The sequence below is a fragment of the Calliphora vicina genome, chromosome 5 (assembly GCF_958450345.1).
Source record: "Calliphora vicina chromosome 5, idCalVici1.1, whole genome shotgun sequence".
Classification (NCBI taxonomy): domain Eukaryota; kingdom Metazoa; phylum Arthropoda; class Insecta; order Diptera; family Calliphoridae; genus Calliphora; species Calliphora vicina.
In genome coordinates, this window is record NC_088784.1 from 69,521,571 (window position 1) to 69,539,074 (window position 17,504).

Consider the following 17,504-nt stretch of genomic DNA (forward strand, 5'->3'; position numbering starts at 1 on the left):
CTACAATTATACCATTTAAGTCCTTTTTGGATTGATTTAGATTTTAAGTACTTATAATAATTTCGTTTAGATCTGATAAAAGACTCGTTTCAGTAATATCTCCAGTTTATAGTCTGTTATCATGTTCTCATCCGACAAACTAAAGATGTTCGAAAAAATATGTTAAATTGCAAAAAAAAGAAATTTCGGTTAATCGGTTAATCTACACAAATTAATCGGTTTATTTGTTATTTGAAAATCGGCAATTTTGAATTATTCGAACAATTAACCGACCAAAATTAATCGGTTAATCGATTGAATATCTTAGTAAACACCGACTTCAAGCCTTTTTTTCAGCCCAATTTCAATCAATTTCCAACTTTTAAATTGTAATCGATGGACAGATTTTAGGATCAGTACATACTTTAATTTGTAAAAAATTACTTTCCTGATTACCGTTGGATACCATTTGGTTCGAAACCATTTCACAAGGCATAATAAAATAACTCGGAATTGAGTGGCTTACACAGGTTCGAAATTTGGTTTCTAAATTTTGCATTGGAAATGATGTAAATTTAACCCAGAGATCAAAATGGTTGGCCAAGAATACAAACATGTAAACGTATTTAGTAGCAGTATGAAAAAAAAAAAATAATGAAATATTTCAGAGGTCATTACAAAAGTAAAAATAACATTAAAAAAAATAGAAACATAAAACTTTAAATGTTACATGATTGAATATCTCATTCTTTGCCCGTGGAGATGCAAAGAAAAACACACATTGATTTCTTGATGAAGATCATCGTCTTCATCATGATCCACAACATTGTTTATTAATGATAATAATGATGAAGATTATGTTAACATGTACAATGAACAAGTACATACTATGAATTATAAACATTTTATATGTTGAATTGTTTTTTTTTTTGTTGTTCTTCTTCATACATATTTATTTTATTTATGCAATAATTTAATGATTTTTTGACAGCTAAAGTGCATGTTTTATACAAAATAAACTTCATAAATAACGATTAAAAGACTAGGGGGAAAATCGAATTGAATTCATATTGAAAGAATGAATGAATCAAATGCGAATGAGAATGAAGACGACAATGAGAATTAAACGAAATAAATAATAAAAAAAATATTAAAAGTGCAAACAATCAAAAGCAAAAAATTATATAAATAAAATAAGAAAAAAAACCTAAAACATCTGTGATTAGTAAACGAATATGTTCGAATTGTATGTTTTATTGAACTCTGGCATTAGTTTTTGTCATTTATGTTGTTAGCGGATTTTCTGCTTATGTTGCTGTTACTGCTGCTGCTGCAGACAATTTTATATTATATTTCGTTTTATGCTGTTTTGTTGCCATCGCCTAATGAACATTCATCATGTTTAATCTTAAACTTATAAACGTATAATTTTTCTAGAGAAACTACCTGCCATTATTAGTGTCTTCACCTCTTTTGTCATCGGTTTTGTATTTGCGACAAAAAAATAGTTAATACACACTTATTCTATAATTTTGTTTTAAACAAAAATCGTGCGAATCTTCTTTGATTTTGAACATTTTGTTTAGCTACCGAACAAAATCATGTGTTTACCCTACAGTTGTAAATGATGTACCGGATTATGTGCTTGTAAGTTTAGGTATTTAAGTAATGTTTTTACATCCAGTTGAAATATGGCGGCGAATTTTAGATAAATCGTTAATAATATTGGCTCTAGAAATGCTCGCTTCAAACGAATCAGTTCGGTACAGGTTCCCTATGATGGTTTGGTCAGCAGATCATAATATATAGGACCCATGGATATTTGGCTTTAGTGTCGATTCGGCTAGTTGGCCTCGCTTCACATACGATCTCTTACGCTTTGCGTTATCGTAATGGAAAGCGATTATCTTTTATAGCGTTCAAGCATCATTTCGGACATGCAAAATCGTGTTTCAGGGTCTCTCGGATTCATTTCGTATGGTACCCAATTTCCCTGCTTTTGGGTGAATCCAGCTGGTCGCAACCATTTTAAAATTGCTGCTTGTTGATTTTGCAAGCTCTTGTTGAGTTTTGCAACCATCTTCATGGAGTAATACGACCAATTTTTGATCATCAGACTTTTTTGGCTGGCCTGGGCGATGTTTGTCTTCAGTGGCAAAATCACCACTTCTTAACCGAACAAACCATTTTTCGCACTTTGTAACCTATGGAACACATTCACTATACGCTTGCTTAGTAATCGGTGTGCTTCAGCGGGACTTTTTTTTAAATTAAAGAAGTAAAGCAAAACTTCCCGCAAGGCTAGGTCGTCTATCTGACATTACTTTGGTTTGGGTACCTGCGCACAGGGACCACTACGGTAATGAACAGGCAGACGAACTAGCCAGAATGGGATCTGCCTTAGATATCTCCAATGCGGTCTCAGTAGCAACTCCACTGGTGACTATTAAAGGTATCATCTTCAGACATTTTCTTACAAAGGCTGAGTATAGATGGCGTAATTTAGGCACATGTAAGGAAGCCAAGTTGATGTGGCCATCTTTTAACGAAAAACGTACTATGCAACTTATAACCCGGAACTAAAGGGATATATCAAGGTTGCTGGCAGTATTAACGGGACACTGGGCGCTAGGCAAGCACGCAAATCGCCTGGGACTCCCTTTTAACGACCATTGTCGTAGCTGTAAGGATAGGGCAAAAGAGGAAACGATTTTCCACCTTCTCTGCAAATGCCCAGCCCTGAGCGTCAAGAGACATAAATTCATGGGCAACTATACATTGACCAACCTTGGTGAGGTATCCGGGTCTAAACTCAAGGACCTACTGAGATATCACACAGCTACAGGTTGGGTCTAGCTAACACATTTTTAGTTACATTGCGATGTAAACGACATTACATCTGACGAGTGGTGTGGTCTCATCAAAACGGGGTCCCTTCGACTCTACTTGATTGTTCGCACGTAGTGAACTACCACGTAAACCAACCAACCAACCATGACGTTATGTTGGCAAACAATTCGACATTTTGGAAGCAAAAAAACTATGTTGCTTACACTATAATGTTCAGTAGCTAAGTTAGAATAAATGACAGGTATGTACCCTTCAAAATGACATATAAGTTATTAAATACAAAAATCGCGTCCATTTATTGAAAACCCCGCATTTTTAAGTCATATACCAATAATAAAACTATTAAAAACTACATTTTTGAGGTTATAACTGTGGTCTTGATCATCAAAGTAGTAGAACAGCTCATACGAAACCTAAGGAATATATTTCCAGAGAATGCCTATATGAATTGAAAATGTGTCGAGAAGGCTCTCGCTTGTAAATTAAATTAAGAGGACTCTCGAGCACGGATAATATAGATTAGAGGCTTTCTTGTTTATAGAGAGAGCAGTCAATAATGTTAGCCCATGTTCGCTTACAAGAATTTGGAATTAGCCAGTCCATTGATGTTTTTATAGAGAGCCCTCCATTGCACAGGGTCATTTCCTCAATTATGGCTACATCTGAAATGGCATACCGCGGGACTCCACAAAATAATGTTTTCTTACCCATTCGCTACTCTTGGAACTCGATTCTATGAGTTATATAAACACGTTCTGGTATTAATTGGAATTTGAATTTTGAACCCTTCGAAACTTGTACTCTTCTTGGTAAAAATAGATTAGCATCTTTTCATTCCACGCTATCAGGCAAATATCTGGGAGATATTCTGATTCGAAGTTCTCCTCGCATCAGAACATTAAGAATATTGGTCAAGAATGATCACAGGAAAAATCTGAGCATTACACCCATGAATAACAAATGGATTTTCGACACCGTTGTTGCTATGTACCTTCTAAGGCTATATTAGTCATAATGAACTGGCTTTCTAATGATCATATGGCTAAGAACCTTGCTCTCAACGCTGCTTGGAAGCTCGATACTAATGGCATATGGAGCCATAAGAAATTCTGTCAAGCGACTACATTGAGCTGTTTCGGTGGACTCCAGCACAAGTTTTATCGACAGGGGCTTTAATTTGGAGATCACGGTATGGAATATATTCCTAAAAAACCATTTAAGTTTTCCCCTGATGGTTTGATTACGTATTTAATCTGAAATCTTTGTGTCTACACAACATCCAATCTTGTCTTGTTATTCTGGGAATCTATTAACGAGAGGGTCATACAGTTGGATTTTTTAGGAATCAGAAACAACAAATTAGCCTTGGAAACTGAATTGGGGATTGACTCATCTAAAGTTTAAATTCTCTCTTGGATGATAAGGCTAGTTGATCACAGATTACTGCCTGTTCGGTGTGCGTTCTTGAAGGTTAAATCCCCAATATAATGACTACCGTAAGAGACTATGTCTTGGATGGAATACATATAAAAAAGGCACGTTTACCTACTATAGGTGAACAATGGACACATATGTCCTACTAAATTCAAGCTGCTGTCGAGAAGGTACTATGATCATCTTCGAAGTACCAGACATACGATCGTTAGGCCAATGCTAAGGGTTAAGGAACGGCTGTTTAAGTGTAAAAAAACAAGCTGACCTTATGACTAAGAACCTTACTCTCACAGATTCCTGGATGCGAAGCTACTACGTATGGGTCATAGAATATTCGATTGATCGACCATATTGGACTATCTGTTTGGACTCCAGCATAAGTACAGAATAAGTAATAGAATATATTGCTAAGAAACCATTTAAGTTTTCCCCCTTTTGTAATATGTAATCAGTGTATGTACACAACACCCACCTTGTCTGGAAATCTCTGAACGAGACTAAATACACTTGGATTTTTAGAGATCTGAAACAACAATAGTCCTTGGATGATGATGTTGGCTAATCGCAGATTACTGCATGTCCGGTGTGCATTCTAGATGATTGAATCGGCTTGGGTGAAATACATCTCAATAAGACAGCAACTATAAAATAAAAATTATCGCAGACTTTCAAACTGCCAGGAGCTTGAGGGATATGCTAATCTCTCTACTATAGGTACTCATATGTCCTACTAAATTTGAGCTGTACTACGATCATCCTCGAAGTACCAGACATACGATCGTTAGTATTGTGAATCCAATGCTTAAAGGGTAAAGATAAGGATTGAAGAACGGCTGTTAATATACTAAAACCAAGCTGAGTAAAGGATCAATACAACTGAGCCAGAAACTAAGTAAGAACTTAGGTTCGTCAATGAGGATTAGTGAAAAAGTTTTTCCCACCAGACATTTGCATTTGATAGACCGGTATGGGAGACATTTTATATCACCATGTCTTGCGAATTCTGGCTTTGCCTAATGAGCGATGTGACACCTTATCGTGTGACTTCTTCAACTTACTGATGGAGAAAATTGTGATGAAAACGTCAATAACAACCACCAATCAGTTGAACCAGGAACTGATTAGCAGAAACGATGGATTGATCATTTGAAGGACTGCTACTTGAGCGATGAGTTGTCCATTTGTGGTCTATTACTAAGAAGAAAGAAGGATGATAGTGTCTAATTACAGTTTTCCGCCATCGCAATTTCTTAACTTTAAAAAGGAATTAAAGTTAATGCAGTGGTCATCAAACAAGCTAAGTCTTCTAAGGTTATTGATCCGGGAAATTTTTTTTTTCTAACAGACAATGCTGTGAAGTATTTTTGTCTTATCTGATGAAATATCCAAAGCCTTTGGCGGCTATCGAACCCGCAACCCTCACACTGATAGTCCAGCATACATCTAGATTATCGAGGGCATAATTATATCCGATGCCTGAGAAAAGGGTCTTGCGATCGTGCAAAAAATTTTATCATCTGGGCATAGAAAGTAAGGCTAAAAGTGAAACTTGAAAGCAATTGGAATTATAAAACATCCAAGATTTTGGGTGTAAGGTTCAACATCCTTTTCGCTGATCCTCACATGCTACTGAAATCAGCTATTTTATACATAGTACCTTGCAGCATTGAGCGATATTCATGGAGACGCTTAAAATACGCAGCAAAATCTTGGCAATGACTTGTAATTATCAAATTTCAGTAGCTTAGTTTTCAATTACCATATATTGCTGAAGGCGACTAAACACTGTCATGAACAAAAAGAAATGTTGTGGCACAACAGAGAGAAACAGGCTTAATTTTAACTGATCACGCATAGATCGTTGCTTCCTCAACATCAATTTGATGAGGTGCAATAGTTTGGACTTGATATCAATAATGCAGAACCCCAATCGAAAACATGATTAACCCTATTACAACAACAACAAAATTGAGAGCAGTATGCCTCTGCTATACAGTAGCAAACTTTTCAATTCATGTAAAAAATAAATTTTAAAAATTGTTCTCCTTTTTAAAGCTTTTCAAATATGAAGAGAATAGCTCTCAAAAGGGTAACACAATGTCGACTCTTGACTAACTGCAATCAATTTTACTCATTTTGCATTTGAAGCCTAAATTGTTTAATGTTGTTGTTGCTGTTGTCTATATTGAAAAATTTGCAAATAATATCGAATCGCAGTGTTGCAAAGTGTTAATGATTATGCTGTTAGAAAATTACTGTTATCTGGATGTCAAGTTGAAGTTCATATGCTAACAGTTTCAAACAACTAAATTTACACACAAACACTTATGCAGTTGAAAATTATAACAAATTATGTTGCATATACTGCATTCAATACAACACGTTGCCTGAACAAAAAGGTTACAGCGATTAAAATCAAAGCAAAACAAACATCACCTTTCAAAATGTTATGAATCGCTGAAGACACGTTTTAGGTTTTCATCTTAAAAATACAATTAATTGAATGTTTTAATGCCGCAGATGGATGATGCCGCTTACGAGTGTTATTTATTTTTTATTGTAGTTTTTTTTTGTAATGTCTTCCATGTGATCTGCTATTTGTTTCATTTTGCAGCTTTGATCTTTTGTTTAACAAGTAGAGAAAAAAAACTATGTACGATGTTTAAATCATGATTTATTAAGATTAATTTTAAAAAAGAAAAAAATACTACTTAAAAAATTGCTTTATTATGTGCCATAAATAGGTTTATTTTTAATGGAATTTATGGTTTTTATTAAGCGTTGACATTAAATCGACATGAAAAACAAAAGACTTAAGAAAAGAACTTTTCAGTTTTAAAACTTACTCTTCTTTATTTGAGAATTGCATAGAAATCTATTTATGAACAAAATTGATGTCTAAGGAAAGATAACAACTTTAGTTGTCATATAGTAAATAAATGCAGTCAAAAAGACAATAATGCAAATTTACACAAAGGCCTGAAATTCTATAATTTATGTATTAAATTTTAAAGCTGCCAATATTAAATATTTGCATATAAGTTGACCTTTGCGGTTTATAATACTATATGTCTAAATATTGGTTTTGTGAATATTTTTTATATTTTATTTTAATAATACATTAAAACTACTAAGTACACCCAAATATGTGTATCTTCTTTAAGATCTCTCTCTACTCGCAGTGCCTTCGCTATTGTCTCAAAAATTCAAAATTTTATAAATTTAAGAACATTTTGCTTTACATGTGTGCTTTGTTTTAATATGTAATTTTCTTTGAGTTGTGCAGAACTGCGATAACATTTTTTAATTTATTTGACTATAAATGCTACAATTTGGAGGTGTGTTTTTTTTTTAGTCATTATCGCGATGAAGTCTTTAATTTATAAGTATATTTTTTAGTTCATTGCCATAAGTTAAAATTGTTTATCAAGTTATTTGATTATAAAGAAATAAAGAATTTTTCTCGCATGACCATTAGTTGAATATTGTTAGCTATGACCTTTTCCCATCTTTCTAGCAACATCTGGATTCCCAGTCTACAGAACTGTTCATATTTTAAAGCCAAGAATGAATCAAGCCAATATCGGATACTCTGATCGAAAGTGAAGCGTATCTCAGAGAGAGCGTTCTGCATCGATCGAAACAAATAGTAGTCTGACTACTATAAGCGTGTGAGGCAAAACTTCCCAACTACTACAATCTAAATACTTTTCAACAGGTATTGCAACATGTGTTTGAGCGTTGTCATGATGGAATATTACGGTTTCATGTCTGGGCGTTTTTCAGCCAATGCTCACTTCAAACGAATCAGTTCCATTCGGTACAGGTTCCCTGTGATGGTCTGCTCTGATTCAGCAGCTCATAATACAGACAATAACCTTAGCGCCATGGATATTTGGCTTTGACGTCAATTCGGCTGGTTGGTTCACATAAGATCTCTTACGCTTTGAGTTATCGTAACGGATCCATTTTGGATCGCAGTTAATGATCGTCTTAGCTTCAATTCGTATGGCACCAAATTGCGCTGCTTTTGGATGAATCCTGCTGCTCACAAACGTTGTGAAATTGCTGATTGAGTAGCTCCCAATGATTTTGCAAGCTCTTGTTGAGTTTTACAACAATCTTCATTAAATAATGCCTTCAATTCTTGGTCTTGAAACTTTTTTGGCTGTCCTAGGCGATTTTTGTCTTCTGTATCTAAATCACCACTTCTGAACCTCACAAACCAACTCTCGCACGTTGAAACCGATGGAACGCAATCACCATAAGCTTTGGTGTGCAAGCGGTGTGCTTCAGCGGCACTTTATTCAAATTAAAGAAGTAAAGCAAAACTTCCCGCATATGACGATTCGTTGGTACAAACTTCTATATTTTAGAAGCAAAAAAAAACTTTGTTCTTTATACTATAATGTTCGATGACAGATATGAACCCTTCAAAATGACATATTTATAAGTTATTAAAAACTAAAACCACTTTCAAAAGTCATACACTCAATAATAAATGCTAAATGAGGATTAATGTCCTCATTTTAACGGTTATATCTGCTATGGATTAGTATGGAAATTAATTTGAATTTGACGGATTTCAGATAATTGCTTTTTGTTAAAATGCTATTTTTAATTTCACATACATTTTTAATTTCAGATTGTTTCTTTGGTTGGCTGATACGATTTTGTAATTTTAAATTTCGGAGCAAATTGTTAACACTTTTATATCCGCAAATTTAGACCTCTACACTAAAAATTATATCGTCTGTTGAAAACAATTTCTGTATTCAAAAAATTCCAGTATAGGATGCTCTAATGTTCATGAATTTAAAAAACAGCAGATACAGCAATAAGATTCTTTCTAAAAATATCAAATTTTTAAGGGATAAAAACATATTTTGGTAAATTTTTAATCCAATAAATTTAGAAACAATATCACATTCTTCACCTATCAAAAAATATTGAAACAAACACAAATTTAGTACTTTTTGGAAATTCGAACTTTTAAGGGTTAGAAGAGTTAAAAAAGTGGATGTAAAAGTACCAACAAGGTATAAAAGCGGAAAACTGTATACAAACAAAAAATATCCAAGTTGTCACTTGGTACCTTTTTTTAAAATATTTTTTCTAGAGCAAATGTACACTGATTTTAATCATTTTACGTATGTCTGTCAGCACGAAAACTTTCACCAATACAAAAAAAAAATAACCAAAAAGTCCAAATGGGTTAAACACTTTAGTACTTTCTTTAACACATTTGTTCCTGAGCAAATGCTTTTTTTAATTTTTTCTTTTAATGATACTGTTCTAAAATTATGGTACTTTTTTTAATTTCAATAATAATGAACATATAAAGGTAATTAGAACATTAGGTGATCTCAAATGAGTGAAAATCCACAAATGAAAAATTAATAATACCTTTGCTTTCTTCTAATGGTACTTTTTGAATTGTTTGTGATAAGATACCTAGAAACATGATATTAACCCTCCGTTAGTCGCAACTGAGCTGGTTGGTGATCAGGCAAACATATTTTTATTGCAAATTTTTTTAAACTCCCTAAATTTTAAGCTATTTTTTGATAAAAATATATTTTTACTGCAATTTTATTTTTATTACTCTTTTAAATACTTTCCCCTTTATTCATAATCAATTTTTAATTTTATAAAAGGTTTATAAAACAGAATTTCCATACAAAGTGTTTAAAAATTGATTATGTATAAGGCCTTTCGAATTTAATATTGTTTTTATGTTTTCGAAATAAAAAGTGAAGAGATTATTTTCAAACGCGCCTTTTTTATTGATATCAATTTGATACATTGCGACTAGTCTCGATTGAAAATGATTGCGACTAAAGGAGGTTTAAGCTTATATAGATAGTCTTGAGTGAGTAATAATCCACAAGGAGGAGTTTATAATACTTTTTTCTTTATGTTGGCTCTTTTCTATAATAATGGATATTTAAATTAGTCCTGAGTGAGTGAGAATCACAAGGAGAGACTTTATGGAACTTTTATTCTTCTAATGGAACTTATAAAATTAAACATATAAGGGACTGTATCAATAGGACTCCTCAAAGAGTAATTAATGATACTTTTCCTGTGTTCTAATGGTTCATTTTGAACATTTTATAATAATAAATCTAAAATTATGAAATTAGACAAACTTATTCCAGAATATTTGAATTTTCTACATTAAAGCAAACTAGGAAACATAAAATTGAACCAATTTGATTCTGAATCTTGGCATCATAATATAAGGCAGTCTCAGTTGAAAATGGAAACGGAGAATGTTCCGTTATACAATTCATGTAACGTAGAAAAAATAACATATCGTTACCTAAAATGCAAAATAACATAACATCACTTTTCATAAGTTTATAGGAGAACCATAGACAACAACTAGATAGGTAACTAAGAGCCAAAAACCTAAGTCTGTTGTCAAAAACCTAATTCATGAGAATGTATTGCATGTATTTTGTTTTTGTATCAACCGTATGTGTGAAAAAAGAGTAATATTTTACTCTCTCCTTCCGTTCTGTGCGTTTATTCTATGCATAAACCTATATAAAATGAAAACTACTTGAGATATTGAAACAAAATTTTCAAATCTGACTTACAATGAAACTAGAAATATATTTTATAAAAAAAATATACTAACAACTACTTATTTAAAATAAAAAAGTTACTTTATTAAATTTTCATAAAGACTGCAAAAAACATTCAACAAGTTTATTGAAAAATATATTACGGCCCTATGTTCCTTATAGGAACAACAGGAATTAATATATATAAAAAAATCGTGGACTTTTTGATAGTAACAGTTTAAAATTATGTACAAATATGTATAAAATCAATTGCGAATTTTTTGATGATATGTTGCACAGATTATTGTCAAAAAAGTAATATAAACTTTCAATGGCAGTGGTTTGGAGAGCGAGAGCAAAAATACAATTTTAAATACGCATCGGGTGTAATATATATTTGTCTATTTTCCAATTTACAACCATTTTGGCGTTTTCCTTTGTTTTCTATTACCATATTTCTGAAACCAGCTGATTCGTATCTGTATAATTTATAAAGAAGTACTTCTTGTCTATTCTAAAAAAATGTTGATATGTATTAATAAACCTAGAAACATTGTCAAAATAGTGCAGAATTTTTTGTTTATACCAAAAAAAAATTTTGAAATTAATAAACCTAGAAATTAGACACATATGGGGGATTCAAACGGTCTGCTATTAGGTCATATTGTCATAATGTCGTAATATATTATGATAGTTTAAACAAATTGTTGTTGTGCTTCAAACTAAAATTGGTATTTTATGACAAAACAATAAACATAGTTTAAAAAGTCTTATTAGTTTGAAACACAACAAAAATTTGTTTAAACTATCATAATATCTGTGAACTTTTGGCAAAACAACTTAAGTGGAATTTTCAAATTTTTCAGAAGAGTGCAAAAACTGTTGAATTTATCGATCAATATTTTATTATTTGTCCTTGAAAAACTTTATTATTGGTATCAAAGAATTATACAAATGATAAATAATAAAATAATTATCGATAAATTCAACAGTTTTTGTGAATTAAGTTGTTTTGTCAAAAACAAATAAAGAACAACTCCAAATAAGTTGCTTTGTTTTTTACGATATCTCAGAAACTAATATTCGTAAGAAGAAGCAGATTAGTGTTAACATAGCGTTTTGAAAAGCTAATTTTACTATTAAAAAACTACGATATTTTCTTATCTCGACTTAAGATGTTTTATCCAAACTCCACAGAATATATTAGGACATTATGACAATATGACCTAATAGCAGACTATTTGAGTCCTCCAATAAGATAAAAAATTGTTCCCAATACAAAAAAAATCATCGGAAAAATTATAAATATTCGTTTAAGTTAGTTCTTAATTGAACAAATTTTTAATGAATGACTATATTTAGATTTTCCAAATATTCTGATTCAGTGTATTGACTGCAATATGTTGTCTGCGATCAATATTTCGTTGTGTAAAATTCTGAACATGCGATCTTTTAATATAATCACTTATCATTTGAATAACAAAGATTGAAAAAGATATTTTTTTTCAAATTTCTAAGAAAAAAACTCTAAATATTTAAACAACTAAATTATTTGCACTTAATTTAATGTATTTTATGCTCGCAACATGTGAATGTAATAAAGATTATACTGCAGAAGAAGTACAATCAAAAATCTATTGAAACCTTTTAACAACAATGTTTATAAATTTTAATTAATTCAGTATAAATGTGGTTTTAGCATGTAATTTTCCTATAAACACACGCTTTGGATGAATAGAATATGTGTGTGTTTTGTTTCGATTTGCATTTAAATTTTAAAACAAGTGACATCTTTAAGGCAAAAAAAAAAAGAAAAAACGGAACAACTTAAAACATTAAAAGAAATACCTCACGGTGTCACACGTAGTCACTGTTTATGAAAAGTACAACTCCAACTAGAAACTGAACACGAAATATTTTTTATAGCTTCTTCAGCCAATTGATGACATTTAAAAACCCATTTATTTATATTGGGAAAAAATATTTATTTAACAAAAAAACAAAAAAAAATCAAAAACAAAATCTAAAACGAAACAAAATGAGATTTCATTTAACAGCCAGTCACCTAGTCAGCCAGTCAGCCAGCCAGCTAGCAACCTACAACATAAAGATAAGTTATTCCCATAAGACTGCAAGTAAATTCATTCATATAGCATCAACCATCATCCATCTATTTTGATTCTTAAAATTTTCCACATTTAATGGCTTTAAGGCTCATTGTGGCACTATGGCTTGGTGAGGTGGCTTTTATGCCATTAAGGCTTTTGGAGTCAGGCAAGAGCAGCCTGTTACTTAATACCAACCAACCATCCAATCAACCCACAAAACAACTCTTTTGTGGTGGCTGGTATGTGGAAAATGCCTGTAGTTAGTGGCTTCTTTAGTTTTGTTTTTCTTTTAAAAATAATAAAAGAAGCTTCAACTGAAATCGTGACCATTAAGTTTTTTTTTCTTTTTGTTATTAGTTGTTTTATATATATATATATATACAATATTTTATGGGTTTGACTTTAGGTCTTCAACTTAAAGCCAAATACATTGTTCATAGCTAAACTACGCCCGTGTCTAAAAACATTCTGCACAACCGCAAACAGTTTAAATCAAAATATTTAAGTAGTTGTTGCTGGTGCTGATGCTGGGTTTCCATTACCATTTCCAATTTAATAATCAAATCAAGCCTGCTTATGAAATTTGGAGCAAACAAATCAGCTGGGTAATTAATATGTCTCTGTTTGCCAACAAGTAGTCAGTAGATTTGTTTTGGTATTGTAATTTTATATTTAAACAAATCCATTCATTCGTTTAGAAAACAAAAAAAAAACATTCGTTTAACATTCAGTTGATATTTATCAGCTGCTCATCTTGATAGAAACTCAATATTGTATGTTCACTCCAATTTAGAACTTGTTTTCCAAGTGCCACTTTGTCATTTGTTTGTGGCAAGTTGTTGCAAGGAATTCTTATAATTAAATAGAGCATAAGCATCCAAATTTGAAATTTGTTGTTTTGTTAACAATTTAAATCAGTTGTGATTTATTTGATTATTTTGTTTTTATTATTTATTCATTTGTTACAACTCACTAAACATCCACCATAATTGAGAACTGATTGATCGGGTTTTTAAAATTGGGTCAATAGTTGTGTAGTCAGTTGTAAATTAATTGGATACGTGTGTTTTTTAAGTGCAACAAATTAGTAGAACTATCATTTAAATTTACTCTGCCAAAACCTTATATAGAAGCAGGGAAAGCTTTTCAAGCTAAAAGTTTTCAAGCTTTTGCTTATTTTACAAGTTTTTAGAAAAACAAAACATTTTTTGCTGAACCCTGTCGACTGCATATAACTTCTTTAAAGAAACTATTTCTTTTTAGTTTTTACGCACAACAAAGGCGTCAAGTTGTGACTTCACATGTCCCCACAGCAAATAATAACCTTGGAGGTCAATTGACAGGTCTATCGTCTCTTAAATCGTTGCGGTCGCCGTATGACACGTAAAGTCATACTGTAGAAACATTTCCACAATATGGATGACCGGGGATCCATATTTTCAAAAAAAAAATCTTTGATCATGGTGAGTTAACGATCTCCATCGATCGTAACGCAACTAGTTTCAATTTTGAATAAATAAGATCCGTTGATACCAACAGATTCCATTACAGTGTAGAGTCTGTTGTGAATTGGCCTCACTCCATATGCGATTGTGCAATTTTGTTTATTAACAAACCGCCAAAATTTGGATAATTTGATAGCGTTGTTTAAGCGTGATGATTTTCCAGAGTATAGTATTCATAAATGTCAAAAACTGAGAGCAGCTTTACCAATACCCACCCGGGTGACCACTTCGTTTTTATTGGTTTAATATTTTTTTTAGTTTTGTTTCGATTTAAATAAAATTTATACTCACTGAACAAATTTTAGAGTTCTATAGAATTCAATAGAAACATTTTAAACTTTTTATAAGGTATTTTCGATTTTTTAAAATTTCGTTCATCGCATATATTTATAGAAGTGCCGTACCACCCGGTGGGTATTGGTAAACGATGTATATAAAAAAACCTTTCGTAATTGACGTCATTAACAACAGAATTTGATGGCTCTAAAAACTGAAAGAATTGTTCATATGTTTTTCCACCAATATTTATTTGCAAAAATGGCCTATGATAGACATATAATATTGGTGAAGAATTGTGGCTAGATATTGCTATCGTAGGATTAAAAAATTACTAAAATACTTTTTGGTAAGCGGAAAGCGAGAGACGTTTAACCCAATACATTTTGATGCGACACATCCCAGATTCTTCTCAACTGAAAGCAATAAAAATCCCTGGGAGCTTTTTTCCCATTTTTCCTATTTAAATTCAGTGTTAAAATGGGAAAAGTGAAAAAAAATGATTGGGCTGAATATGTATTCTAGAATATACTTATTATGATTGATAAATATTACTCATACGCAGACATGGTTCTAAATGGGATTTTTCTCAATTTTTTGTAAGAATCTGGCTCGATTTTTGTTTGTATCTAAAGCAATAAAGCATAATTAAAAATATCATCTATAAACCAAATGCTGAAAATTTTTCACAAAAAATTAAATGTTGTAAAAATAAATACATAAAATTTTCTCAGAACTTAACCCTCTAATGCTTAAGCATGCCTCAAGGACTCATAGCAAAATACCAATAAATGTAAATATAACTGATATATCATTTCAGAAATTTTGAAAGCTTTTTAAAATAATTTAAGTGCGTTTTTTAGCAACTGTTACATGAGTTTTTGAAATGCAAAATCAGTTATATTTGCATTTATAGGCATTTTTGCGATGTATGCATTGGGTATGCTTGTGCATTAGAGGGTTAATAATATAATGCACGAAAATTATTTCATGAAAAAAATCGATATAAATTATAATTTTTGAATTTAATTTGGTCATATTCAAATAATTTTTCAATTGAGGGATTCAAACGGTCTGCTATTATGTCGTATTGTCATAATGTCGTAAAATATTTTTTTAATTTAAAAAAATTCTTGTTGTGCTGCAAACAAAAAAAGTGTTATTATATGACAAACTAATAAACATAGTTCAAAAAGTCTTATTAGTTCACAACTTTTGTGTTTGAAACCCAACAAAAATTTGTTTAAACTAAAAATATATTTTATGACATTATGACAATACGACCTAATAGGAGACAGTTTGAATCCTCCAAATATCTATAGCATAATTTATATGTATTCGAAATTGATTTGAACAGTGCTTTTGACTTCGGATTAGGGTTTTTAATTTCCCGGACTTTTTTCCTTCCCGGGAGGAAATTAAAAAAATCGTCTTATTTCCGTGAATTTTTCTTTAAATTCATTGTTTAATTAAAAAACTTAAGAATTTCGACCATGTTAAATCTACAAAACATACGTAGATTGTTATTATTTTCTCCAAATATGAATAATAACACTCTGCTACAAAATGACACTTTTTGTCAGAACTTGAAAAGCCACCTAATGGAGCTTATAGGCCTAGGTGAGGACACGCTAAAACCGTTTTCAAAGATTTTGAAACACGCTGAAAATTTTGAGTTATTTTGAAAAAACCGTTCTAGGGTAGGTCGTAGTACTTTAGTACCTCTAACTCATAAATTTTTCGACCGATTTAAAAATTTTAAACAATTGTAGTTAGGTAAAGAATTAAGCTTTCGTAAAATGTATGCACAAATTCTGTATTCCAAGAAGTTGTGTACGTTTCTATAAATAGTTTCGCTTGCTTTTTCATTTTTTTCGTAATTTTTCAAATTCAATACTATTTATTTTAATTTTTTTCTATGATACCATATTCTTTTTTGCACAGTATTTTAAAGACAATTTGATGTAGACCAAAACAATGAAAAGTTAATGAAAAGTTGAATAACTTCTACAATTTTCATTCGATTTGAATAATTAAATACATTGGTATAAATTTTTATAGCTCCCATATCAAAATAAGCAATGAAAAGCGACTAAAATCAAAAAACTTGATAAATTTTGTTTTTCTTTTAGATATACTTAACAAAAACATTACTTATAACTAACAAGTGTATCAAAAAATGCACGTCATTTTAAGGCATAATCAGTTCTCTTTTCAACCCCTTTTAAAAATTGTAAGTCGTACGAAGACTGACTGAGTTATAGATTGATAAGTTGACGAATATCACTGAATCAGAATAACTTCTGAATTTGAGGGTATTTCTGAAATTTTTTGACACAATTTCTAATGTACTCAGCAAGCCCTATAACCCACGCTAGGTCGATGGTCATTTTTCCATCGTAGAACCGTGTAATCATTGAATATCTCTAAAAGATGTAATGTTAGGCATCTTAATAATTCGTTTAAGAGCATAAACTTTAAATTTGATTTATTCTTAATAACCAAATTTTTCTGCAGTGGCTTGAGTTGAGTGAAAGAAATTTGGCTATTTCAATAGTACTACTTCTTTGCCGAAAAAATCTATAGATATAATAGAATAATTAAATTAGCAACAAATTTGGCCATCGAAACGTATCTGAATATTGTAACTTTAAGAAGAAATCTTATGAAGAAATTACCGAAAATTTCCGACAATCATTTCACGAAAATTAACAAAAAAAATATTCCCGGGAATTCCCGGGAAATTTGATACGATTTATGATTGTTGTCCAAACATATTT